Source organism: Etheostoma cragini, chromosome 11 (assembly GCF_013103735.1).
Source record: "Etheostoma cragini isolate CJK2018 chromosome 11, CSU_Ecrag_1.0, whole genome shotgun sequence".
Taxonomy (NCBI): Eukaryota; Metazoa; Chordata; class Actinopteri; order Perciformes; family Percidae; genus Etheostoma; species Etheostoma cragini.
This window is the reverse complement of record NC_048417.1, coordinates 23,226,539-23,252,350: the sequence shown is the minus strand read 5'-3', so window position 1 is coordinate 23,252,350 and position 25,812 is coordinate 23,226,539. Positions and strand designations below refer to the sequence as shown.

At 41.3% G+C, this 25,812-nt stretch overlaps 1 long non-coding RNA gene across 1 annotated transcript in view; it reads left to right on the top strand.

Moving 5' to 3' along the window:
- The window catches only part of LOC117952861, a 15,770-nt gene extending 8,315 nt beyond the window's left edge, over positions 1 to 7,455 (top strand). The window contains exons 2-3 of the long non-coding RNA XR_004658522.1: positions 3,127 to 3,129; positions 7,445 to 7,455. This is a non-coding gene — a long non-coding RNA (uncharacterized LOC117952861). The remainder of the gene's footprint in view (positions 1 to 3,126; positions 3,130 to 7,444) is intronic.
- The last annotated feature ends 18,357 nt before the right edge of the window (positions 7,456 to 25,812 follow it).

The following is a 25,812-nucleotide window of genomic DNA, read 5'->3' as shown; positions in this document are numbered from 1 at the left end:
GGCAGTTCTGAAGGCAAAAGGGGGTCCAACCCGTTACTAGCATGGGGTACCTAATAAAGTGGCCGGTGAGTGTACAACCGTACTGTTGGGCCGGGCTGCTGTAAACCGGATTCTGGAAGGTTGACATGTTCCGAAATAAACTGGATTTATCAATCTGAATGATAGTTTTAATTGTGGCTGTGCACAGGTAAACCACCTGCAGGTGTGAGTCCCACCAGAGGCCAACGAATATAATACACACCATCATGTCCCCCCCCCAAAAAAAACTATTGTTTGAACAGGACAAAGGGCTTTGACTCAGGGTGAGGTTTGTGATGAATCACCTAGGCAACACTATTAATGGTTTCATTACTGCCTTGGTTAGCTGGGAGGCATCATCACGTGAAACTGCGAGAGGATGGAAGAGTTTGGGGGATTGAGGATATAGAAAATGAAGTCTCCAGACAGTGGTCCGCAATGCATTATGGGAGTCCCGGTCACCATGCACTGTGAGACAAGGCATTAATCAAACAGATGCCAGAGACCAAGAGAGCTCTCTCTGTTGCCACATACTCCCACCTTCCCCGTCAGTGATTGATTGGTATTCATTATCCATCGATTTGGGCTTTTTCTCCGTAATCTCTCGTCTCCAGTCATACCATGGCCTCAAAGGAGATCGTTATTGTGAGCCGGGGACACGAATCACGAAAATGTAACAGCTTTGGTCAAGGAGAGTGTTGAGTGTGGCAACATTCATACGCGTTCATACACTGGTTGCCGAGGCTGCCATACAAGGTGCCACCTGCTCATCAGATACACATTTACATTTACACAGTTCAGAGTCTGGCCCAAGGACACTTCAACATGGGACTGCAGGGCCAGGGATTTGAACCTCCAACCTTCAATTAGGAGCCAACTGCTCTACCACCTTCTCCAAACTGGGGGTGTGCCAGCCGCCATCTACTGTAGCTACCACACTAACTGTGGAGAAGTAACTCATACAACCCCAATTTAAATCAATGGCAAACTGATGCTTAAATTAGCAAACTGTGAAAATATAGATGGGCTTTGTCACCACTTTATTGTCATTAAGAGGAGAAATTTACTCCGTTTAGACATCATCCTACCAGCTGATGATGATAATATGCACATGATGCATTGATTTTGTGTCACTGCAAACATTGCCAAACTTAATCCTGAAAAGCATTCATGCCCCACCACCTTGCCTACCCCCCCCCCCCCATCCCAAATGCATATTGATTACAATATTGGGGAAACTTGTAACAAACGGAGCCAAGTTTAACATTTTCTTAAATGAGTAGTTTCTGTTGTGGAATGAGAAACGCTAGCGTGTCTTTTTTCCAAACTGGAGTTTTTAGACCCAGAAACACATGGTGCTGCACTGACAGGGAACTTATTAAAAATATGTCCATATATCACATGATGTTTTTCTGTCTGAATTCATTGTGCTAACCTGAATCTTGATAGCCTTTCCAGCATCAGAGCTCTCTTGTTTGTTTGTTTTTACTTCATGAATGAGATGAATAAAACTCCACAACCCCAAAGGAAGCACAGAATTACAGCATGAAATGTTCAAACTTGATACGCAGATACACTACAGACAAATACATACACAGAAAGACCCTGCTTTTGTCCTGAGTTGCTTCCACATCATAATACAATCATTTACGCTCATTTAGACTACAGCTGGGCTTGAAGGTCTCACATCTCTAATGATGTGTATTAAAATTATCCATCAAATACACAGAAGATGAATCCAATTTTAGGTGGAACATCACCCAAAAGGTGAAAAGGAGATTGCGTGTGACTAAAGCCAGTAATGTAGTCAGAGGAGTTTGTTCTGCACTTCTGTGTAATCGTGGTGACTGGGCACTGGGGGAAAATTTCAATATTAGTTCCACATGTGTCACTGTTTTGGTTGCAGTTACTGAAATACGCTTGTTAAACTGTATTTCTCATAATGTAAAAAAAAAACTCAAAGTGATAGTTTCATCCCATGGGACCTTTTAAACCAATCACAATCGTCTTGGGTAGTTCTTTAAAATGGTTGCAGGAAGGAACTTGTTTTGGTGTAACATTTGCACCCCGATAAAAGAAAACTATATATTTTAAATGAATTCAACTGTTCACACAATACAGTAACGTGAGCTATTTAAATTAGCTGGATACATGGTTAAATTAAATTTGTTCTGTCGTCCTCTGTAACATTAGGCTACTCGTCCACAGCAATCCTGCAACAATCACTCCCAAAACGTTCCAGTTTGATAGTAAGTGCTGCAAAGTTAAACTTGTTTTTTGTAAATCTCTATGATTATTCCGTTAAAAAACAAGTAAGTCGGCTTCGCTGGAGATTGTTCAGTAAATGAACTGTCGTCGATTCAGACTATGGAATTTGTGAGACTGTCCTTCCCCAAAAATGCTCTGAAAGATTGTTTGTTAGCAGCACTTACTACTCATATTAATGTTTATAGGTTCCTCCCTCTAGTGGTTGTGGTTTTTAATGATGGGAGCTAAATATAAATTAATGGGACAGTAGAAGAACGCCAAGTTCTGGGGCAGTAGGTCTGGGTAGTGATTGCCAAATGAAGCTTCGTGAACCAGTGTCTTTATTTTCTGAGCCCACTAGATGGTGCTCTTGGTTTTAAGAGAAAGGCCTAAGCCATTGCAATTCACTCTATTCTTAACCAATTGTTGAACAGAGAACACCATCTAGTGGGCTCAGAAAATAAAGACACTGGTTCACAAAGCTGCATTTGGCCATCACTAGGTCTGAGTGGAGGATGGGTCAGGCAAACAGGATTTTCCCAGGGGTTTGTGTCCCATTAGAAAATAAAGTAAACACCAAGTTGTTGTTGTTTTTTTAACTTCACAACACAGACGGACCTCTGTGCATAACCATGTTAAGCACTAAGGATTGAAGCGATGACCTCGGTTCAATGCCCAGATCGACAGGATAACATCTGGGTGAGGAAGGTGAAAGTACAGCGCTTGTCTCTCCCTCATCACCACCACTGAGGTGCCCTTGAGCAAAGCCCTTAACCCCAGCTGCTCCAGGGGAGCTGATCAGCCTGTGGTTGTACCAGGCAGCTTCCAGGTAGGAATGGGGAACTGTGTGAATGTGATCAGGGTGTTCCTGCAAAGGAGAGGATTCCTCTCAGTGAACCTTCCCTGAATAAATAAAAGTAAATAAAAGAAAGGAAAAGAAAGTAACGTTTAATTTTTACTCACAAGGTTTTTTCTAAACATAACCAAGCCTAAAAGTGTGACCGTTTCACAACATTAACATTGGTTTAAAACCAGGACTGGTCCATTGAATTATGTTACATTGTCTGGTTTAGATCTGAGGACAAAAAAACGCTCCTGGGGTCATGTTAGAGGCTAGAAATAAATGAGCGTCCGGAATTTGTAAAATGGGCATGAGATTGTTGCAGAAACACAATACTGATATTGTGTGTGTATATACAATATGTTTATGTACTGTATATATATACACACATATACTGTATGTATATATGTATTACTGAAAACAGCAAAAAATTTGTACTTGTCCTCTTGACCCGGTATTTATTAACAGTAGTTACACTGTTCATGATCAATAGATGTGAATAATATACAGTACGTAGTGTTTTTGATGAAATAGAAGTACTGCCAGGTTTGCCCAGACCTGTCTTGTTTACTAGAAAACATGGCCAGGTTTGATTCAAGAGAGGTTTAACAAAGATTTAATTTTCTCGGATTCTCTGGTTTTATAATACCCTTTCATTTAAGATAAGATCACAACTTGAAGAAAGCGCGACTCTCGAGGCAGCATTTGGCACTCATTTCACCCCGACAGCTTCACAGTTATTTGCTCAGTTTGGCCTCTGTCTTTCATTTGATTATCATTTTTATTGCCATAGAACCCCCTCCAACTCCATTATAGCGACAGTCTCACCTCGAATGGAATCAGTCAAACACACGCAGGCATGACTTAAACATTACGGCTGCACACAGAGTTAGCTGTGAGGCATTGCCTGCTAAACAATGTATTTTCAGTGAATAGCTGCCCGTATTTACAGCGAGACATATTGTTGGCGCCCGTCCATATTTTAAAAAGTGCATCATAATTGTTTTTGAAATGATCGCACACTACTCTGTGCTGACACCTTGCACTCCGTGATGAATGTACAGAGGCTTCAAGCAACAATTTCACATGCAAACGCCACAATGCCTGCAGCAAGCAATGGCAGAGAGTCAATTTACACACAGGAACTATGTTGTAGTACCAGTATCTTATGAAAATGATTTAAGTATTAGTATTTTACTTTAAACATTTCAGAAGCAAATACTGTACTTTTCTACCAATGATATCTTATAAAATAGGATGCCTTGTTATAAACAACATTTTAAGGCTGCTGCTTACACGTCAAAGCCTCAGTGATGAAGACTTTAATTCAACATATGATAGAACGAAACGGGCTATTCTGTGTAATAAGTGCTTATGGTCTTGATACCCACCTGATCCGCACCAAACAGCAGACAGACAAAGTTAGCAACTAGCTGGTTAAAATAGTGGAGCATGAATGCTAATGTTGCTCTGTATCTCATCGATGTGTAAATATGTAAACTGCTAACCCGCTAGCCATGATGGCTTTTTAAAAAGTCAAAATACCATGTATTCATGTTGTGTTCACAGCGGTCATACAAACTCAGTTGTTGTTGCTTTAGCTATGTAAGTGTTGCAATGATGTAAACAAGTTCCCATTTCTTGACTGTTGTGCACTTTGTTTGGTTGGAAATGGTCCCAATTAGCCTTTGTTGATGTTATACATTCTTCCAAATTCCTCCATGAGATCAACACTTTCTGCAATGTTCAGGAGAGTGTATAAGTGCCGGTTTAAACGATCAGCTTCAGATTTCTTTTTTTCTAACAGATGGTTAATTTAGTTAACTTAGGTTTGGGAGCTAAACCACACCTCTAATCACCAGACAAACCTACATACCGTTCTGCGCAGCCAGGCTTGTGTCTCTGATTGCTTGACCCACCCTCCCTCCCTTCCCTTCCCTTGGCGTGGTCCATTCTGGTGAAAGAAGCGACCTGATCAGACCAGGCCAGGGTCTGATTCTGTTTTACCCTCTCCCTTTGTTTCAGAATGTGTATCTCTCTCTCTCTCTCTCTCTCTCTCTCTCTCTCTCTCTCTCTCTCTGGCATCCGACACATATCAGCACTGACACTCTACCCATGGAGTGCTGAATCATTAGCAGAAACCCAGTTGTTGTTGTTACAAATTGCGGCACTGAAGCGCAGTCTGCTATAAAAGCGTTCCATGTTCTTAGCCTGAACTAATCCGTTTCCCCGTCATTTAATACAACATAGTTGGCACGCGATCAAATATAGCCAAGACAGGACAGGCAATGTGTGTGTGATGCACAGGCCCTGGATGGCGGTTTGTTGCCTAATGAAGCCATTAACCTCACACTACCAAATTTGATAAGGCAAAAATAATGGCTTCATTGTAGAAAAGAATGCAGCCCTTTAAGGAAGAATTTCAATGAGCACATGCTGGTGGTGCATGTTATCTCACCACCCACGAGAACAAAGCTCACCGTAAACAAATCGTAGTTTCTGTTAATAACGAAACACGAATGAACATGTTGCTGTAAACAATGTTAAGGAGCAGCTCCTTCATATAATGATCCATGTTTTATTGAGAGGATTAATCCCATCATTCAGAACAGTTCATCCTTTTACAAAACCCATCATCATTATTATTGGGTTTATTACAAGTCTATCTGCAGAGAAAATTGTGTCAGGGTATTTGGTCACAATGCTCATTATAGATACAGATGTAGAACTGCTGTGGTTCAAAAAGCAATAACTGATAACATCAACTGTTATCTATCCGCTCCTCTCCTCCAACTAATATGCATGGCTGATCAGTCAACTCATTATAATTAAGAGGTGTTAATTAGCAAGAGACAGAGCTGGTGTTTGCATCCCAATGATGAAAGCTCACCGCAGAAAAACACAATAACACCTGAGTCCCTGCTCGGCTCAACCAAAGGTGGCGAGGTGACAGTTCTCCTTCCCTCCCTCCCTCTCTTCCTCCCTCCCTCCCTCTCTTCCTCCCTTCCTGCCTCCCTCACACAGTTCAATAGTGTCTCAAGTAAATTACAGGGAGTGTCTTATGTTTGTATGTCCCTGCTCATATTCCTTCAATTCTCCAAGGTTCCCACCTCGGGTTAATACGTCATTCATCAAATTACGCTAAGCCATTAGTGTCAAGATTGGGAACTTGCAAATTCTTTGTGGTGTCCCGCTTAGCATATAAAGCAGAGCGTGCCAGCTTTTATGCCCAACTAAATATCGATGACAGCCCTTGTTACAGCTGATGGATGAGCTTCATAATTAAATGGTGCCACTGCTTTTGACTAGTAATGAGGGTTGTGACTGAAGTCCTTCCTCCTGCACTGCTGATTTTTGAGGCGTCTCATGTTTGCCACACGGAGGGGCGACCTGCACACAAACGGCCGCTTCAACAAGATGAATAAACATCACGGTGGTCTCTGATGCTGAAAACAAAACGTCTCGAGTCACTATCACACACTATCACTGGCGCTCTTTTCCTGCCCTTTTTTTAAAGTAATTAGGAGACCTCATCTACAATAAATAACCTGTAACCTCCAATGATTACACTGGGGGAATTATGGTTTGGAGGTTAAAGAATACATTTTTATTATACTTTGTTAATTGAGCAAAGAGGAACCGGTGGTTGAAAGGGTTCTGCTAATGCAAGCCCATATAAGGCCTGAATGGCATACAGTATGTCAAAGTAGATAGAGAACAGAAATTTTAAAAAAAAAGAAACACTGACATTTGAAACTGAAAATGTCAGTGGGATGTGTAAATGAATTTTAAAAAATCTCACTTAACTGTAACTACAAATTAATACCGTATTATTTCCTATTTCAGATTTTAGCTATATTTATCGAACGCTGTTTCCCATAAGCCGCGGACCAGTAGTAGGTGAAGAGGGGCCTGTGCGGCCAAATCTGTGACCTGACACGCTAGATGGTTTGTTACACAGAACATCTGAGAAGCTGTCATTGGAAACTGTTTGGAAAAAGGCAGGCATCTTCAAAAATACCTGGCAGGTAATTGGATGAACCATCTGTCTATCAAACTCTAATGCCAAAGTCAGTCAAGAGAAGAGAGAAAAACCCTTTATCATCTCGAAAAGCCTTCAGTGTCATTCTTTTTCTCTTCTTTCAGTGAAGAAATACTCTCCAGTTTTGACATAACAGATATTTGGCACCTTAATGACAACTCAAGATCTCCGTTTAATAGTGATTAAAACTTTTTTCTGTAACAGCCTGATTAAAAGAAATGCTTTATGAGAGATTGTATTGAGATTCAGAAGCTAGTGGAAGAGAGGCTTGACAGGAAGTGATGTCATAACTTCAGCTCCCTAAACATTTTTTGTGCATTTATTTTTATTGTTTTTGTAATTAACAATGCTAACAATGTAACAATGCTACACAAAACCTGTTACGTGACTTTTGACATGCGTTGGACAGGACATGTGACAAAAGGTAACGGCGCAGCAACAACGTAGCACAACTTCAGTTTTTAGACATTAAATCAAGAAAAGGTTGCCAGATTAAAAAAAAAAAAATCCTCTTAAGCATACATAATGTACCTCATTTTATCCAAATGTAATACATTTCCCAGCTCTCTCAACCCCATTTCCGATGTAGGAGGCCTTTCTGTTTCCAGGATTGTATAATCAGCTTTCTGGCTAACAATGTTAAAAGGGAAACAGCCTTGGCTTCACAACTAATCTTCACACTGAATTGGCCATTGCCTGTAGTCTTTGTACTACCTCGAATTGTGTCAAATTACGTCTTGCATTGATTGAGCTATTGAACTATGGATGTTCTTAACACAATTCTCCCACGTCTCATTTGAGATTTCCGTGTCCAATTATGTCCCCCAAGCCTCTTCAAGTTGGTCTGACAACGTGTTACTCACGTTCCGTATGATAGCGTAGAGTTTAGAGATGGCCCTTCTTGTATATGGTTTGATTAGAAAAATAACTCTCTAATGCTACATGATGATGTTACGCACATTTTGTTGAAGCTCTCTAAATATTTTGACGGACTTTGCATTACACATTTGTGTGTATGTCCTATTGGTCACTAAAAATTGATTATCATTAAAATCTATGTCAATCCCATTATTTTAGGCACACAACAGCCAGTTTCATTTTGTTTTTTACTCTTTTTTTTCTCTCTTTTATGTCTGGTCTAATAAGAAATGGCTTTGTAAGAGATATTTTTAGAATTCAATGGACTGAAACTACCATAGGGTGCCCGGTTTGATTTTTTTCTTTTTTTAAGAAATGGGTTACGGTTAACACCTCGCTCCACAACCAACAACAAGACAGCAACCCTTTACTAACTTGCTGATTTGACTTGCAACAAATCTCAGAATGCCGAGAATCCTCTTTCCTCTGAGTCTGTCCTCATTAGTCACGGTCCTGTTTGAAGACCCAGCTGTCGCCTTAAGCACGTAGAGCTCCGTCCTCTGCTTTGCACATAAGACGTGTCTCAGTCCCTACACCTAGATCTAATCCGAACGCTCATCTTTTCTTGTTTACAATCCTTTTTAAATTATTTGGAAGCAACAGAATTTATCATTCCTACAGTACAGATTTTGTTTTATAGTTTTACTCTTGTCTCCCATTTGTTGTCCTGTCCTTCCCTTGTTTCCTTGCCATTCCCCACAGCCTGAACACTGCCGCTCTGTATCTATCTGCTAGTCGACCCATCTATTAACCTTTATTATCGCGGCAGGTATTGCAAATAAATTATATAATGTGCCTTAACAATGCAATCAACATTCAAATTAACATTACAGATATCCACAAACTCTAAGCTTTCTGTCACAGGCTTTAATAGAGAGATAGAGCTTTAATTAATTTGGTTTTGGTTTGAAACAGCAGGGATTGAGTTAAAAGATGACCGTACTCTCTTTCAACAGACGACTATAATATACATCCAGTTAAATGGGCCAAAAATTGTGTTAAAGATTTAGTGAACCTACACAGCAAATTTTCGATTTAAACGGTCTGATGAAATAAGAACAGTTAGCCCTCGTGTTGTCTTCCCGCCAACATGGAAAATCTTGTTTTTCCGAGTTGAAATTTCAAATGGAAAAACCTTTTATCAACGTTTTTGTCATCTTTTTTGACAATTTTGTGTCTTTACCCTGATGTTTTTGTCACTTTTTCAACATTTGTCAACTTTTTCTGAGCCTTTTGTGTTTTTTTCCCCAAACTTTTAAAGCGTTTTTTTTTAAACATTTTAGTCACTTTTTTTTTTACATTTTTCTCTTTTTTGACATTTGTCACTTTAGTCATTTATGTCACTTTTTTTAAAGTTATTTTACCAATTGGTTTTTCTACAACTGCTATAAAATTGACAAAAAAACACTTATATTCAATGAAAGTAGTGAACTGATCCTTTATTTAACTTGTGAGGAGCGTTGTAGGGAACTATCCACGTTACTTTTTTGGACAATTTGTGTGAAAGAAACCCAAATTTCTGATATCAAATTTGACTTGGAGATAACAAATCAGCATGCTTCTTTAAAAAGACTGCAGTTACTGATCCACCATTGCAGTTACTGATCCACCATTGCTCCCCAGTGTACATCTGATTGTATTGAAGCAGTGACCGCAGGTGAAACAGTCCCCCAGGCAGCCTACCACACAGGATTTGCTTCATAATCAAGAGTCAAAGTGAGCTTTTCTTGCTGCATTAGAACTCGTCCTCACAGCCTCAAACCCCAACGCACTAAAGTGGAAACAATTTCAACTCTAGTGGGAACAATCTCATTCATTTTAATTTTATTTGAGAACTTCCACTAGTCTGTTTTGCAGTCCAAATTTTGGGTCACAGCACAAGGCTGGAGTTATGAAATATTAAGCCAGCTTGTTCTTGCTTTAGTCTGGGTTCCATTACTTATTCATTCTGGCCCAAAATGGTTCAATGACTTACATCTACACAGAAGACGGTTACCTCCCAAAGGCTTGAAACACGGTGTGGGTTAGAGAAGCCTTTTTTTAATGAATTGTTCTATTCACCAGAGACATGCTGGAGCTATTCTTTGCCAAACTATGTTTATGCGTGATAAAGAGTGTATCTCTATCAGGATTTATCAAACCAGATCCACTTGTCTCTTATTCTGCCACAGAAGTTAAAAAAAGCTGGGAGCTATATTTTATGCCATATATTCCATTAACGAAAAAGTTCCAATTTTAAAAGTCTCTGTGTACATCTCTCAGTACGTTCCAAGTGAACCCGCTCCCATCCAACTCCCATTTAGTACCCGTCCAGTCTCCTCCCAGCTGTTCTAAACTGTTTGTTTTTGTGCCCGGGCAAAGTAACACTTTCAAATTTCTGACCAACTCGTCTAGCCTCTCTTTGAAAAGTTCTGCAATTTTTCTTTTGAATTTGAGTGAACTGCCATGACTGCGACATTGCAAAATCCTGTAGGGAGTGACAGACACATGGTCAGTGACAGAAGGTTGCAGACACAAGGATAAGGACAGAAGGCCAGGGAAAAAAGGCCACAGACAGACAGAAGGCTACGGGTAGAAGGCCACGGACAAAAGGCTACAGACAAAAGGCTAGGGACAGAAGGCTGCAGACAGAAGGCTAGGGACAGAAGGCTGCAGACAGAAGTCTACAGACAGAAGGCTAGGGACAGAAGGCTACAGACAGAAGGCTAGGGACAGAAGGCTGCAGACAGAAGGCTACAGACAGAAGGCTAGGGACAAAAGGCCACAGACAGAAGGATAGGGACAAAAAGCTACAGACATAATGTTAGGGAGAGAAGGCCAGGAAGAAAAGGCTATGGACAAAAGGCCAGGGAAAAAAAGACTACAGACATATATATAGGGCCAAAAGAATGCAGACAGAAGGATAGGGACAAAAGGCTACAGACAGAAGGATAGGGACAAAAGGATACAGACATAAGGCTAAGGACAGAAGGCTACGGGCAGAAGGCCAGGGACAAAAGGCTACAGACAGAAGGCTGCAGACAGAAGGCTGCAGACAGAAGGCTACAGGCAGAAGGCTACAGACAGAACGCTACAGACAGAAGGCTACTGACAGAAGGCCAGGGACAAAAGGCTACAGACAGAAGGCTGCAGACAGAAGGCTGCAGACAGAAGGCTACAGACAGAAGGCTGCAGACAGAAGGCTGCAGACAGAAGGCTGCAGACAGAAGGCTACAGATAGAAGGATAGGAACAAAAGGATACAGACAGAAGGCTAAGGACAGAAGGCTGCAGACAGAAGGCTACAGACAGAAGGCTACAGACAGAAGGCCAGGGACAAAAGGCCCTGACTCTATCTGTATCTAAAGTTCAGCCCAAATGGTTGAAGAATGTTTACCGCCCTGCTGATGGACAACCTTCTAAACTGATATTGATTAATTTATCCTTAATCACATGACAAACAATAACACACTAGACAATGCACCCATGAATATTCTTTTATGGTTTTATACATAAATGTACTGTATGTTCTCGGCAGCATATCTCTATTATTGTGCCTTGTTTTGTCCAGCCCCAGTATTTATGGTCTGGATGTGCGTGCTTTTGTGAATCTTTTTTTGCATTTCCTTATTCACCACCTTGACATAGAGAGTTGCCTTTGTTCCATCACATGCTCAACAGAGAAGATGTGTTTCACGGGGATACGCAGTAAACACCCTTCTTTCCAGTGAGAGAACTGTTCCCTATCAAACAATGGCACATTCGTTTGGTAACAGCTCTGCTTTAACGTCAGGATCACTGACTTGCTGTCTCATTGTCATATCTGTATAGGAGGAGTCACAAATTCAGACACACTGCAACGTAGAGTCCCATGGTGTGAGATGACTGGTACAGAGAATGTTCTCTGGGCTCTAATGCCACAGTGTTTCAGATACTTCATGTACTTTTAACAACACAAATGTGAAGGAATACAAAAGTTCCTCATAAATGGACTCAAATCATACACTAGGACCTAGTGTATGATTTGAGTCCAACAACACCTAGTGACTAGGTGTTGTTGTTAATAACAAATCACTCTGCTTTTCTTCCTGCCGGCTGGACCCTTTTTTGTCTTGCAAACAACACAACAGAATAAACATATAGATCACATAATACACTCAGTCATGTTTGCTGCAGAAAAAGCAGAGAGGTCATGGAGAAACCTGTGAGTGACTGAGCCCAAATAACACTTAGTATTGAACTTTTTAAATTGCATGTTGTATTGATGTGGTCTAAATGGCCTATTAACAGTGTGAGGGTCTGTCTCTGTGAGGCAGTATGTCTGAATGTGCACGCACAGTACGTGGTGACCGGCAATTTAAATTCCCACACCAGAAACATTTTAGAGTATGTCCAACTGCTTTGTTATGATCGATATTTCATTTAACATGGTTTACTCACTTAAAAAGTCAAATAAAAGGACTTCTAGCTGACCCAGTGAGAGCGTTCATCCCATGTCGGTTCTGACAGGAGGAGGGGCGATGACCTTCTTCCAGGATTGATCTGGTTTCCCTTTACAAACTGACTCTGTTTGAAGATTTAAGTTTTTTGAATGTTAGTTTTTCATTTCTTTTGCAAATCTGTGAAAAGCCTTGTGGAGAGCTGCACTATCCCACAGTCAAACTTCCAAAGTGTGCGTATGTATGGTCTATGTTTTGTATGGCAGCTGCACAGGCTCAAACAGTAGCCTTCATGCACTTCTCAGCAAAAGAAAATGGCTTGTGATAACTCTTCTCTTTCCATTCTTTTCTTCAATGAATTTCGGCACATTCTAGATTTGGCCCGTCACTCAGTAACTGCATGAGATCCACTTAACCTTTAGAAAGAATAACTAACAAAAGCTATCTGCCTTCACTGTGCGCTGCAGAATTTTGTTAATGAACTCAAACAGAGAGCCCTTTGCCTCCTATCTAAATGTCATCGGACATCATGAAACACTGAGGAAACTCCATACCACGCCTGAGGACTTTTAAAACAAGTTTTTGTTTTCTTTGTGTTTTTTTTTTGTCTTTCCCAGCTGTGATGAAGTAAACTGTTCTGGCAGTGGCTGGCTGAGACATAAGCCAATAAGCTGCTGCTCAGGGCCTGCATGCAAAATCCAATGTGAACTCTTGCTGGCTTCTTCTGTTCATTTTTGGGATTAGGCCTGGCATTTAAATTAAGTGACCCTGAAAACCAGATTTACATACATTCCCTTTCTTAGGAATGGTTTTGAACAGGAGGTTAGAATAACTTCAGGACTAAATAAAAGCCTGTTCAAAATATGCCTGTTTGATATGGGCAGATTTCTTGACCGGTGGTGTTGCTGTTTGTAGCTTTCTCCAAAACCATTTTTCCCTGAAATAACTGACAGAAGGCCCCCAAAGCAACCCACCTGTTTTCTTTATTGTGTAGTCACTTAGTTTCGTTCACATTTATTAAATATTCAATGCTGTTAAAACTGCTTCAATTTCCAAACGCTATGTTTGTTGGGTACCCAGAAGTCTTGCTTTGCCAAACCACCCTCAACGCTGCGGAGGAGGGTCTGGCTAGTCTACACAGAATACCGGGATGGGAGAAAAACTTCCTCTGGTTTATTGGCATTTTGTTGAACTAATAAAACTAGTCTTGGACGGGGGTAAGCTCCGTATGGAGCGGCTGGAAAATAGCCTCAGGAACGAACTTATTTTGGTGAAACATGTGTACGTTCAAAAGTTGTTTTAGTTGTGACACAAAAAACTCGGATTGGACAGATAGTCTAGCTAGCTGTCTGGTTTTACCCCTCAGAGATCTGAGGAGCAGTTAACCAAAGTGCTCAGAAATCCACCGGAGGTTAGAATGACAACACAAAGGAAGCAAAAAGACATGCATCCGGTGGAATGCTCTGGAAGACCAATCCCGAAGGACATAGGGTCCTCGCTTTGGAGTTAGATGGTTGCAAGGATTAGATTGACAATCTATCTGTCGAGACAAATACGCTTTTCTGTCTATAAAGACCAGTGAGCATCACTGTCCAGACAAGTGCTTATGAAAGGAGCTGCCTGCTCAATCATTTTAGTCAAATCATTTTCAAGAAATACAAAAAAAATGCAGCGGATATTCAGGTGATTATAAACATTACTATTCTATTCCTGGCAGTAGATCCCCCTAAATCCTACACACTGGCACTCCATCTAACACTTATCAGTTCAATTTTCTAAGTACAAACGGAGATTTGGAAAAACAGAGAAAGGGGTTCAAATATCCAATTTTGTTGTGGTTTGGGTATTTTGTTCCTCCTCATTTGGTATGTAGGTTCTGTCTTGTATCCTTGTGCATGTGTCCTAGTTTCCTCCCTGGTCTTGTGCTGTAGTTTCTGTCTTGTGTTTTCCTTGAGTGACTGTATGTTCTGTTTCCTGTTTTATTTTGAAAGTCTGGTTTTCTGTGCTGTCCTGTCTTTAGTTTTACTTTCTGTGTTTTCCCGCTCTTGTGATTACCTGATGTCTACCATCTGTTTCCCAGCCCATTTGTCCCCTGCCTTGTTGTCTTGTTAACCACTGTCTTTACTGTCTGTGCTCCCATTGTCTCTTGTCAGGTTGTTTTGGGAGTTTGTATGTTCCATGTGGTGTGTTCTTTGGCATGATCTGTTTTCCCCCTCGTGAGTTTTTCCAGTACTGTGTTCCTGTTTTTTGGTTTTCTTTTTCCTTGGACCTTTGTAGGAGATTTGGATTTTGCTTTTGCATTTTGCCTCCCTGTGTTTCTTTGGAATCTTGGTTAAATAAATCCTGGTTTAACTTCTCCCGCCTGCCTGCCTCATCTCTGCGTCTGGGTCCTCCCTACACGTAACACATTTTTCATTTTGTTCTGCCGCGACAAATTAAAAAATTGGATTGTTAACCAGTTTTTCCAATTTCTGTTTCAGAAGATCAGAAATTTTGAAAATTACAAAACTGCGTCCTGGCTCCAATCATTCAAAACTGCAATGATATTTTCTCCCTCATTCCACCTTCTTACCAATTAGTTGTCTATCATCGTGGGTGTGTCTGGATGCGTTTAGGCGGGCGTTCAAGAAGACTCGGGGGCAGTCAAGTTGACGCTGAATAATTACGAGAATATAATTTGCAATCTTGAGAATTTAGGTTTTACTTGTGGGAGAGTGCAAAACTTCTTACAAACTTTAGACTGAAAGGGGTGGGGGCAAGCATCTCCTTCATTGTACAAGTTTTGGGCTCATGGGGGTCAGTTTGGTTTGAAATGTGTATTTCCATAAGTGCGTCATTGGGTACAACGACGTATAAGTTTTTTTTCTCTTTCAAGCAGATCATGTTTTGAAATTGTCTTGTAGCTTACTAATGTCAATGAATAAAAATGTATACAAAAACGTGATGTTTAACACGTTTTATGAAGAACAAAGCTTCAGGTTTTCAAACAACTCTAGAAAGGCCTTCTAAGACGTGAATTTTTTTTCACTTTCTTTCTCATATTCCTCAAAACCACTGAAAACTGTCAAAAAATCTAACACAAAGTCCTGTTATTATGGACGCTATCTGACGTTAAGCGTTTCTGCTTCACATTTTGACAGGCTTGATCATGCAAGACTAGGCAGTGAAGGGACACATCAACTTGTCTGGCTGCTGTGCTTGAATGGGGGGGGGCGGGGCGTAGCTGGGCAAAACAAACGAGAGAATGTTAACTTTTCTAAATTTCTGATCCTCTGACTTAAAGCTGATAATTGGAAAAACTGTTTAAAGATCCAATTTTTCAATTTGTCAAGGTGCAAAAAAATGAAAAAAATGATATTTTAATCAGTTTTTCCAAATGCCCATTTGTGCTTGGCCCTTTCTGATGAATGTTGATACCACTCTCCACGGACAGAGAGGTGTCAGTCTTCTCTTCAAACTCTTGATAAGAACACAAGTAGCTATATGTACCAAAATTGTTGATTTAATAATTCAGTTATTTTTTTATGAAAGGAGAGGTCATTGATTAAACAATGATAAGAATAAGAAGATAAGAAAAGGTGGAATTGGAACTCAGAAAAGATGGGTATTACTATCAGAAAAATGTTGTTTTGTGTCGTGTAGTAATTACTGGGGTGCTAGGAAAATCTAACATATTTGCTGTGTTTAAAAAAAATAAAATTAGTTTCATAAAGTTGACCTTAGCCCTTTAGAATACCATTGGCATTCCCATGACCTCATATCCTCAGATCTCCGAGAGGCAGGTCTTGTGAGTTAGCAGCCTGTGTCCAGGATGAAAGGGAAGATGCATTCCCCTTGCACTTTTCTCACCGGTTCCATGACAGATGAAGAATGAAACATGGCCTGCTTATTCAATAACAGCATCGAAGCTTTTGGCTGAGCACGCTTGTGATCTTTCAAATTAAACTGATGGATCATGACAGCACGTGGCAAAACGAATTTGAGATGTCAGGGTAGAAGCCCGCCACAGCCGTCAGATGAACAGTTTCCATAACAAATGTGACTTAAAACTCGTAAAATTATGATAATGATTGGGTAGTGTAATAAAATCCGTATGTATCAAATCACCTTTTGTATTGCTATGCTGCGCTGCGGGCTATCGGTAACTGTAGAAGAATGGAATAGGATTGACAGTGCATTAGCAGCACTGGATGCTGAAATTATTTTTTTCGAGGAGAAATAAATGATAAAAATGAAGAATTTCCAAGCAAGTGAAGTCAAAATGTCTGCTATTATTTTTGTCATGGGAGTGAGCTGTAATCATAAGTCCTGGTGATGACTAACATACCTGGAAGATATGAAAGGCAAAAGGAAAGGTTTCTATCTTATGTAACTACATTTTTACGGCAGCAATAATACAAACCTACAGTTTGAGTTTGATCACATGTGACATGACGGTGGGGGGGGGGATGATGTGTACAATGCATGCATTGGTTTGTGTGCTTGTTTGTCTTTTGTCTGTGGACATTTTGCAGAGGTAAAGGAAGAAGAAAGCAAGAGCAAAACAAAAAAAGACTAACACAAAGAAGATAGCAAAGGAATAGGGCATGAAGAATGACACCCACCGTATGCTTCATCTGAGTGACGAGTCTCATAAATGTTTCTATGTGATCGCTCAAGAAAGCAGGTCTAGGCAGGTGTCAAAAAAATAAGTGTCAGAGATGGAAAGAGTGAGAGGTGGGGGGGAGAGGTAGAACGTGGGAACTCTCTCTGCACTGGATTTCTAGTGGAAATCAACCGGTCATTAACTAATTTACTGTAAATGTAGGTTTAGGTTTGTGATGGTTGGATGGATGGCATCCTGTGCAACAAGTCCTTCAAATTAAACGACAAAGTACTTTGTTGGTCCCTGGCCTTTGGAATGACACATGTTAGCGTTTTTCTAACATTGTCTTTTCAAATTGATCTGACGCTAATGCTACAAGTCAACGTTTGATTAGGTTTAACATATACAGACTTTGTTTGGCTGAGAATTGGGTTAGGGGACAATTAGTCTCGCTTTGCCAGACCATCCACACGCTGCGGAGCGGAGGAGGGTCCGGCTACTCCACACAGCATTCCAGTATGGGAGAAAAACATGCTCTGGTTTATTAGCATTTCTTTCCCAATTGTCATGGGGGGTGCTAAGCTCTGCACAGACCCACCGTAAAACAGTTGTACGAGAGGAAACTCAGATTGGATGGACAGCCGTCTACCTAGCTGTCTGTATTCACCCTGCAGAGATCTGAGGAGTATTTAACTATGGTCCTAACGCACATCGGCAAAAATACATGCATCTGGTGGATTTTCCTGCAGCACCAAAGCAATCCTGGAAGTGGACTGTCAAGGATTGATAGACTGTGGGACCATTGCCATCATGGTTCAACACATTTACATGATGTCATCTTGGGTTCGTGTGACACACGACTAAAACGTATGGGCTAAAATTTGTACAATAGCCCATGAACGTACGGCAACTGTTGGCTGCTCACGTGACAACTGGTCACGTGATAGTTAGGTTTAGTAAAGATGAGGTGACAAGTGTGAGCCAGGTACAGGGCACTGTAAGGTGATGCTCCTTCCAGTGGCTGTTGCAATGGAGTTTAGCTGTCTGATCATCATTGACGTCATCGGTTATGACAATATAGTTTAGGAACCAAGATAAGAAAAAAGATTATGGTTTGAATTAACACACCAGTCCCCTTAAGTAGTATTCCTGATCAGGGCCGTAGCACAGCACTCTGGGCCCTGTAGGAAGGCATTAGGTTTGTTTGTGAGGTTTGAAATGAGCCAGGTCTGTTTAGAGGGGATCAACGCCGATCACCTCCCATCCATGCCGGTTAGATTTGTGTCCGACGTGATCCCAACTTGCTCTGATGTCATGCACACGTGGGCAATAATAACCTCACGAGATGAAGGCAGCCGCAGGTTTGAGATGCAGGCAGCGCAGTTCCTATTCACCAACTGTAAGACCCAGGTGGACCCAGGGGAATGGAGCCTCTCTGCTGATCTAACAGCTGATTGGTTCAGAATTGACTCAACATGATGACGTTTTATATGACGTTTTTCATAGTTTTTGAATCAGAGGGATTTTAATTGCCATTTGTCTGATTTAAAGGCTTATTCTGTACAGAACACATGTTGTGCGGCTGATAGTGACGTTAAAAAAATCAAAGACAAAATCTGTTCAGGTCACAAATCATATACAGTCTGTTGTTTATTAACATCAGCAACAGATCCCATGTAGAGCATTTTGACAGCCACTCTGTCATAATTAAAGCAACTAGAGAGTACAAGTGTAGAAGCTGATATATGGACATAATGACATTTCAGCATGAAGGCTGCTGGAATTGTCTTGAAACTGTCCAATTTTACCGCAGCTTTTTTTTTATTCATCTCGAACAAGCCTGTTATCTATTGGCCCCTCCCTACAACTACAGCTATTCATTTATGCATCTTTTTGGGACTTCCTCACATGAGGTTAATGGGTACTCAGTCCCATTTCCCCAAGTCCGACACCCCTGCTCCCGATACACAAACACTCATTTCCTGAGTGTTGGTTATCAAATTCAGGAGCAGCACAACTCATTTCACACGCTGTATATAATGAAGATTCTGGAGACCTCGATGAACTAATTGAGGTGAAAGTCTTGTGTGTTTCCCCGGGACACCAATTATGCTTCCTGGCTTGTTTTATGACCCCCCAACCCAACCTCCTACTTTACGCGGCCCAAAGCGGCCTTTTTTACACCAGCAGTCTACTGTATGTGGTGCATACAGTAATAAATACGTGGAATACAATTACAGTGCAATACTTTTCACAGCGTTATGGACCAAAGGTTCATGTGAATAGCCTGTATGGTTACAATAATAACCACTTGTTTGTGTTCTTCGGCTGTGACTCTCCAGCTTTTCAGTCATCCGAGAGGAGCTCGGAGTAGAGCCGCTGCTCCTTTTACGTTGAAAGGAGCCAGTTGAGGTGGTTCGGGCATCTGGTAAGGATGCCTCCCGGGCGCCTCCCTTGGGAGGTGTTCCAGGCACGTCCAGCCAAGAGGAGGCCTCGGGGAAGACCCAGGACTAGGTGGAGAGATTATAACTCTAACCTGGCCTGGGAACGCCTCGGGATCCCCCAGTCGGAGCTGGTTGATGTGGCTCTGGAAAAGGGAAGTTTGGGGTCCCCTACTGGAGCTGCTGCCCCCGCGACCCGATACCAGATAAGCGGATGAAGATGGATGGATGGATGTTATTTTGTTCTTCCTGGAGAGCGCTCCGTTCATGCCGGACCGGACGGGCCCAACTCCACATCTACGAGTTCATCTTTAAAATCCTTCAGTCCGAGAGGTTGTAATTTACACATTGCCTTGTTTTTTTTCGATCTTTATTGTTTCGTGGATCAAGACAGCTAATTCAGCTTTATTTACCTGTGCAGCGTCGCATTCCATTTCGCTCTCAGCTGATCCTCTCCCAGCTGGGACAGGTGAGGTAACCTTTGCTGCTTTTTTCCTCGGCATCCAGTGATTCATTTTCACCACTTGCTAGACTGATTGTCCTGCATCAATAGTTCTTAATCGTGAGGAATCTTTGGAACCTTTTTCATATAATTTGTTTTAGGAGTTCAGTGTCCTTGATGTTCTTAGTGCTCACTCTCAGCTACCGGACGTTTTGCAACCAATCAACAGCATGGCCGATTTGGCATTGCTTGAAGATTTAGCAGGAGCACATCGATCTCACAATTGTTTTTTTTCAACATTTTTCCAAATCATGATTGGTCATCAAGGGTTCCTTTATAAGGCTGGAATATTCATTGATTGATTAATAGGGACCTTATTAGGACAAATATGGGACAGCCTCTGGAGGAGCGTGAGGCTTGTGCACGACCACATGAGGTGACGCACGTTCATATTTATAGCAAGAAGATTCTGTGCAGGTTTGCACCGCATGGTGTCAGATATCAGAATGTTGTTTTTGCGTATAAAAATTCTGACTTTTTGGTACACAAAATCTTTCAGGATACAATAGGCCCCTGGTGTAGACAATAGCTATAAATCCTATACCGCCATTTAAGAGCTCACAACTTAAATTGTTAAACATGCAGTATGTCTGACATTTTGCTTGGGAGGGTCTTTGTGTTAACTGCCCAGCTTTCTTCCAAAAAATATCCTACTGCGTTTACAGGAAATATAAAGCCTTGCTTTGTGTGTTTCAGAGAAAGTACTACTTATCGACTGTGCAGTTTTTGATTTTACAGTACAATTGCCGAAACAATATCAAGTGCAATGCGGTTATTGATTGCGCTGCAGTAGACCATTAAAACGTTCCATTGACTTACAACATCAGTGAAACAACTAACATATCACAACAATGGCAAGAACACTTCTTCTTACAGAGCATATAACAGAGAGTGCAATGTTGCCAAATGCTTCCCTTCATCTTTGCCACGTTATTTAAAGCAAAATGTATTTTACTTTGATCAGCCCTCGTATGTAGACATGAGATTTTGAGCACCTTTGAAATTGTTTTTCTCTGCAGGGAGCCTTTGAACATGCCTGAATCCTTCCCTGTCAGATTTCAGAGAGGAAGAAATAGCAACAAAGCTGCTATTGACAGGAGGAGCTGTGGCTGAATCTAAGAAAATGTCAGAGCTGTCAGGAATTTAGAAACACTCCTCTGTGCATGGAAAAAGGCCTAAAAGAGTTTTTTTTGTTTTTTTGGAACACTTGACTGAGAAATCAGCTCCTAGCCCATGTGAAGAGCAGTAAACAACACTTAATTTATACTTTACATTCAGTACCTGTTCATGTAGTTTATAGTACTATGTATGTCTTTATATTAAGTTTTACTAGTGAGGATTTAAGGCTTAGGAAATGTGGGAATATGAGGGGACAGCTATAAATCAACAGTATTTACTTAGGCCCTTATCCTCTTGGTGTATAGAATAAATATCCATGTCTGTTAGAGAATTAAACATGTGCAAATACACATAATGTTGCTGGATTCAATAGGCATTAGTTCTCAGAGATGTGTAAGGGAATAATATGTCATGCATGTTATCTGCCCCCAAGTAACCAAAAACATCTGTTAATGTAGCTTTATAAAAACATTTCAATTTGTTTACCTAAATTGCATACCTGATATGCTAAACTAATAATTCACATTGTTTTCTTGATAAGTTATATTGCAAGTAGGACAGTGGCTGTGGTTTCTCTTCTCTCTAACCTATGCAAAGAAATCTGACAATGAGGAAGTGTGAGATCAGGTGATCTCTAAAGGCGAGGGGGAGAGAAGAGAATAGGCTTGTTTGAGATGAGCCAGGTCTGCACAGATTCGATCACCGGCGATCGGCGCCCGTTGCATGCGGTTAGATATGTGTCCGACTTGATCTGATGTCATGCACACGTGGGAAACAAAAATCTCACGAGAGCAAGGCATTTCACCGACTGCAAAAGCCAGGCGGATCCAGGCGGACCCAGAGCATGCTGGGAAATGCGGGCTTCTCAGCTGATTCAACACCTGATTGGTTTACAACATGATGACGTTTTATATAAACTTTTTGTTGTTTTTGAATCGGAGGGATTTTAATTGCTATTTGTCTGATTTAAAGACTCATTCTGTACAGAAAACATGTTGTGTGGCTGATAGTTACGTTTAGAAGTCAGAGAAACAAAATCCGTTCAGATCACGGATCATCCACAGTCAGTAAAATCAGCAACAGATTGCATGTAGAGCACTTTGACAGCTACTCTGTCATAATTAAAACAACTGGAGATTTGATTTGATTTCTCTCTGCAGCTTGGTCTGGAAACTTGCCCCTTTAATTCTCCTGCTTCAGTTCACAGCTTTGTGGGAACCAATCACAAACTGTCTTATCTACCTCGCACGCTTTTGGTGGGTTTAACACGATGACGATAGAGAAGCGACCAAGCATCATCTTGTTTACGTTCAACATGGTGGCCACCGAAGCGCAGCAACCCGTAGATGACACTGTTTCTGCTACGTCACCTGGATCGTTGGTCTGATTGGTTGAAGAACTATCCAATTACGTACAGAGTCATATGAACTATGCCCGGTGACGTTGGACGCACCTCTTGTGCAGAGAAAATACAGAGCAGACTCCCCAGACCAACACTCAATCTCACATCTACTGAGCTTGGCTATGTCTGGTGATAGCCAAACTGAGCATCTATTTATTTTAGGTTGAATTAGTCAGGGTTGCCATAAAGAATAGTAGTTCCTATTATTCATTTGTACAATGTAATTGTTTTTAAAAGTCAAAATAAGTTGCAATTTGATGGCGTGACTTCTATTTCTGAAAGTTTTCAGTAATTCAATTCAATGCAATTTTATTTACATAGCGCTAAATCACAACAACAGTCATCTCATTGCGCTTTCCAGAAAGTCTAGACTGTACTCTGGGAGGTTATTTACAGAAACCCAACGGTTCCCACCAAGAGCAAGCACTAGGCCACAGAGGCAAGGAAAAACTCTTAAGATGCAGAAACCTTGAGCAGAACCGTGGCTCAGGGTGGGCGGTCATCTGCCTCGACCAGTTGGGGGTGAGAGAAAGAGACAGAGAGAGAGAGAGCGAGAGTGAGAGACACAGAGAGACAGACAGACAGAGACATGGAGAATTGTAGCAGAAGGTGTTGAGCAGGCACATGTAGGCAGCAGGTGACTCCAACCACAGATCCAGAGCCAGAAACACCTGCAGGAAGTGATAGGAGGAACGAGGAGAGGGGCGAGAGAGCATAAGACTCTGGGAGCAAGAGAGCACAAGACTCCGGGAAAGGGAAGAAGTTGAGTTAGTAACATGCATTAATGGAATGAGGTTGCATGCAGATGGAGAGAATGAGGAAGAGAAAGGTGCTCAGTGCATCATGGGAAGTCCCCCAGCAGTCTAGGCCTATAACAGCATAACTAAGGGATGGTTCAGGACTCTCCTGAGCCAGTCTTAACGATACGCTTTATCAAAGAGGAAAGTCCTTAGCCTGCTCTTAAATGTGGAGACAGTGTCTGCCTCTTGAACCCAAACTGGAACCACAGAGGGGGCCTGATAGCTGACAGGCAGCACTTAATTGTTAACTAATAAACAAATTAGGTAAAGTGATAGGTTACATTTTATCAGTCATGTCAGAAAAACATACGACTAGTTTAACTTTCTCACTCCTATTACAGCTTCTGAATGTAATTTATTTATTTTTTAACGTTACAGCCATATAACACCAGCCTGTTTCATATGGAGTTATATTTGTGTCTTCATATCCCAGAAAAGTTTGAGAGCATATTTCTCTCACCAAGTTTCTCTTTTTGCATCACAAAAAAGATTTTATTGCAGTAAGAGAAATATGCACTCAAACCTTTGTTTATTTTTTTCTTGGGTTATAAGGAAACACTTATAGCCAACTTCAATAACTGCATAAGCCACAAACCATGGCAACACGTGTCTCCCAGATTTATTTGTGTTTTTTGCTAAATGCTGCGCATGTCTCGTCAAGTAGTTCTTTCTTATTTTGTGTATTTGCATGTGTTTTCTTAATTTAATTTTTAGTGCGTTGAGCTCTCAGGGCCACTGTGGTCCTGCCACATTACATCTGCATTGCGTGTCCCTGAACAGTTGGTACTTGTAGTCTTCATTACACGCAGCAAGTAAACTGGGATATGAAATTCCCTGCAACCTCCTAGAAAAAAAACTTGATGTAACATCAAAAACATGTTCTGACTTGCTGATTTACATTGATCAATGACCTTTAAAGCAACACTAGATAACTTTTCCTGCTTTGGTCCCCCTACAAGCTGGAAAGGGAATTGTCCATTACATTACATTGTCCCGTTCCTTTGAACTACAGATCTGCTTTCCAGTCTGCCAAACTTGCATAATGTAATGCAATGGGACAATTCCACTCCCAACCTGTATGGGGACCGAAGCAGGTAAAGTTCTCTAGTGTTGCTTTAACAGCCCTTTTGATTGTGCAGCATAAAATAAACAGAAACATTTGAATCACATGTATGAATGTATATAAGATCAGACTTTCTTTCTTAGAAAACATGAAGTTGTCTTTTCCTTAAAAGTGATTAACAACAACAAAAAACAGCCTTAAGATCCCAGTCTTCCTGTCTCTGCACTTTGAATATTATTACTGTGATCTACGTCATCATTGCACATTCATATGGACCAACAGCAAGCCTAATGGGAGCTTGTTGGGTGCTCTCTTTCGGCTTCCAAAGATCTAGGATATGTTAGTCGGAGAGGCTGGGTGTTGCATGGCGATCAGAGTAGTATTTGTGTGCGTTATAGCTTTGAGAAATACAACTAAACCTGGGGGGGGGAACAAGTTAGTGCACCCGCCTTTTCTCCAACCTCTACCCAATTAAAGGGAAGGAAAAATCCATGAACACTCATTAGATGGGTTTACAGGTGGCTAATGAGCTGATATTTAAAACTTGTCACATGCCATGTCTCTCTCTCTCTCTCTCTCTCCCTCTCTTGTTCCATCCCAGTGTCTCTGCCTCTTTCTTTGTTTTTCTTGCTTTTTGGCTGCCCTCCAGGACAGAGCACCAGCGGGTGTGCTGGGGTGCCAATATTACTCTGCATCAGCAAAATGTCAGCCAGGATAACACACACACACACACACATACACACACACACACACAAACACACACACACACACACACACACACACACACGCACACACACACACACACACACACACACACACACGAGATCCAGACTGCATATCCCCAATGCCTATTTCCATCATGTGGAAGGACTCATTCAAGATGGACGACCTTAATTTGACTCTGGTAATATAGGTTTATAATAGGGTATATGACTCAAATTAACTATTTCACTTGTGTGTGTAATTATGCACATGATAGCTGTTCGAGCCCTTATGGCCTCAGGCAGGTGTGAAGTTATACTTGTTGTCCTCATTAAAAATCAGCTTACCCTTTTAACCACCGTGTGATAAAAAGGACAATTCCAGCCGGAGCCAATGCCTCATCTTTCATGCCAGTCGTCAATTCGTGGGCAAAAGCTGCGTCAGGTAGATTGCCTCCAGACCATAACCACTCTAGTTGCAGTGCAGGAAATATTACCTCGGTAATCTGCAGCAAGAGGCATTTCAGCAGGAAATAGCTCCCTGTGCCGGGGTTGTATATATGGCCGGGGCTGAGTCAAGCTCATAATTCAATGCAGTCGTTGGCACTTTTCATCCTCTCTCCATTGGAACCGGGTACAGGCTAAATGACAGTGAAAGCCACAATGGCACTTCCACCATTGCTTTACGACTGGCAGAGACCCTGGGGCACCATGAC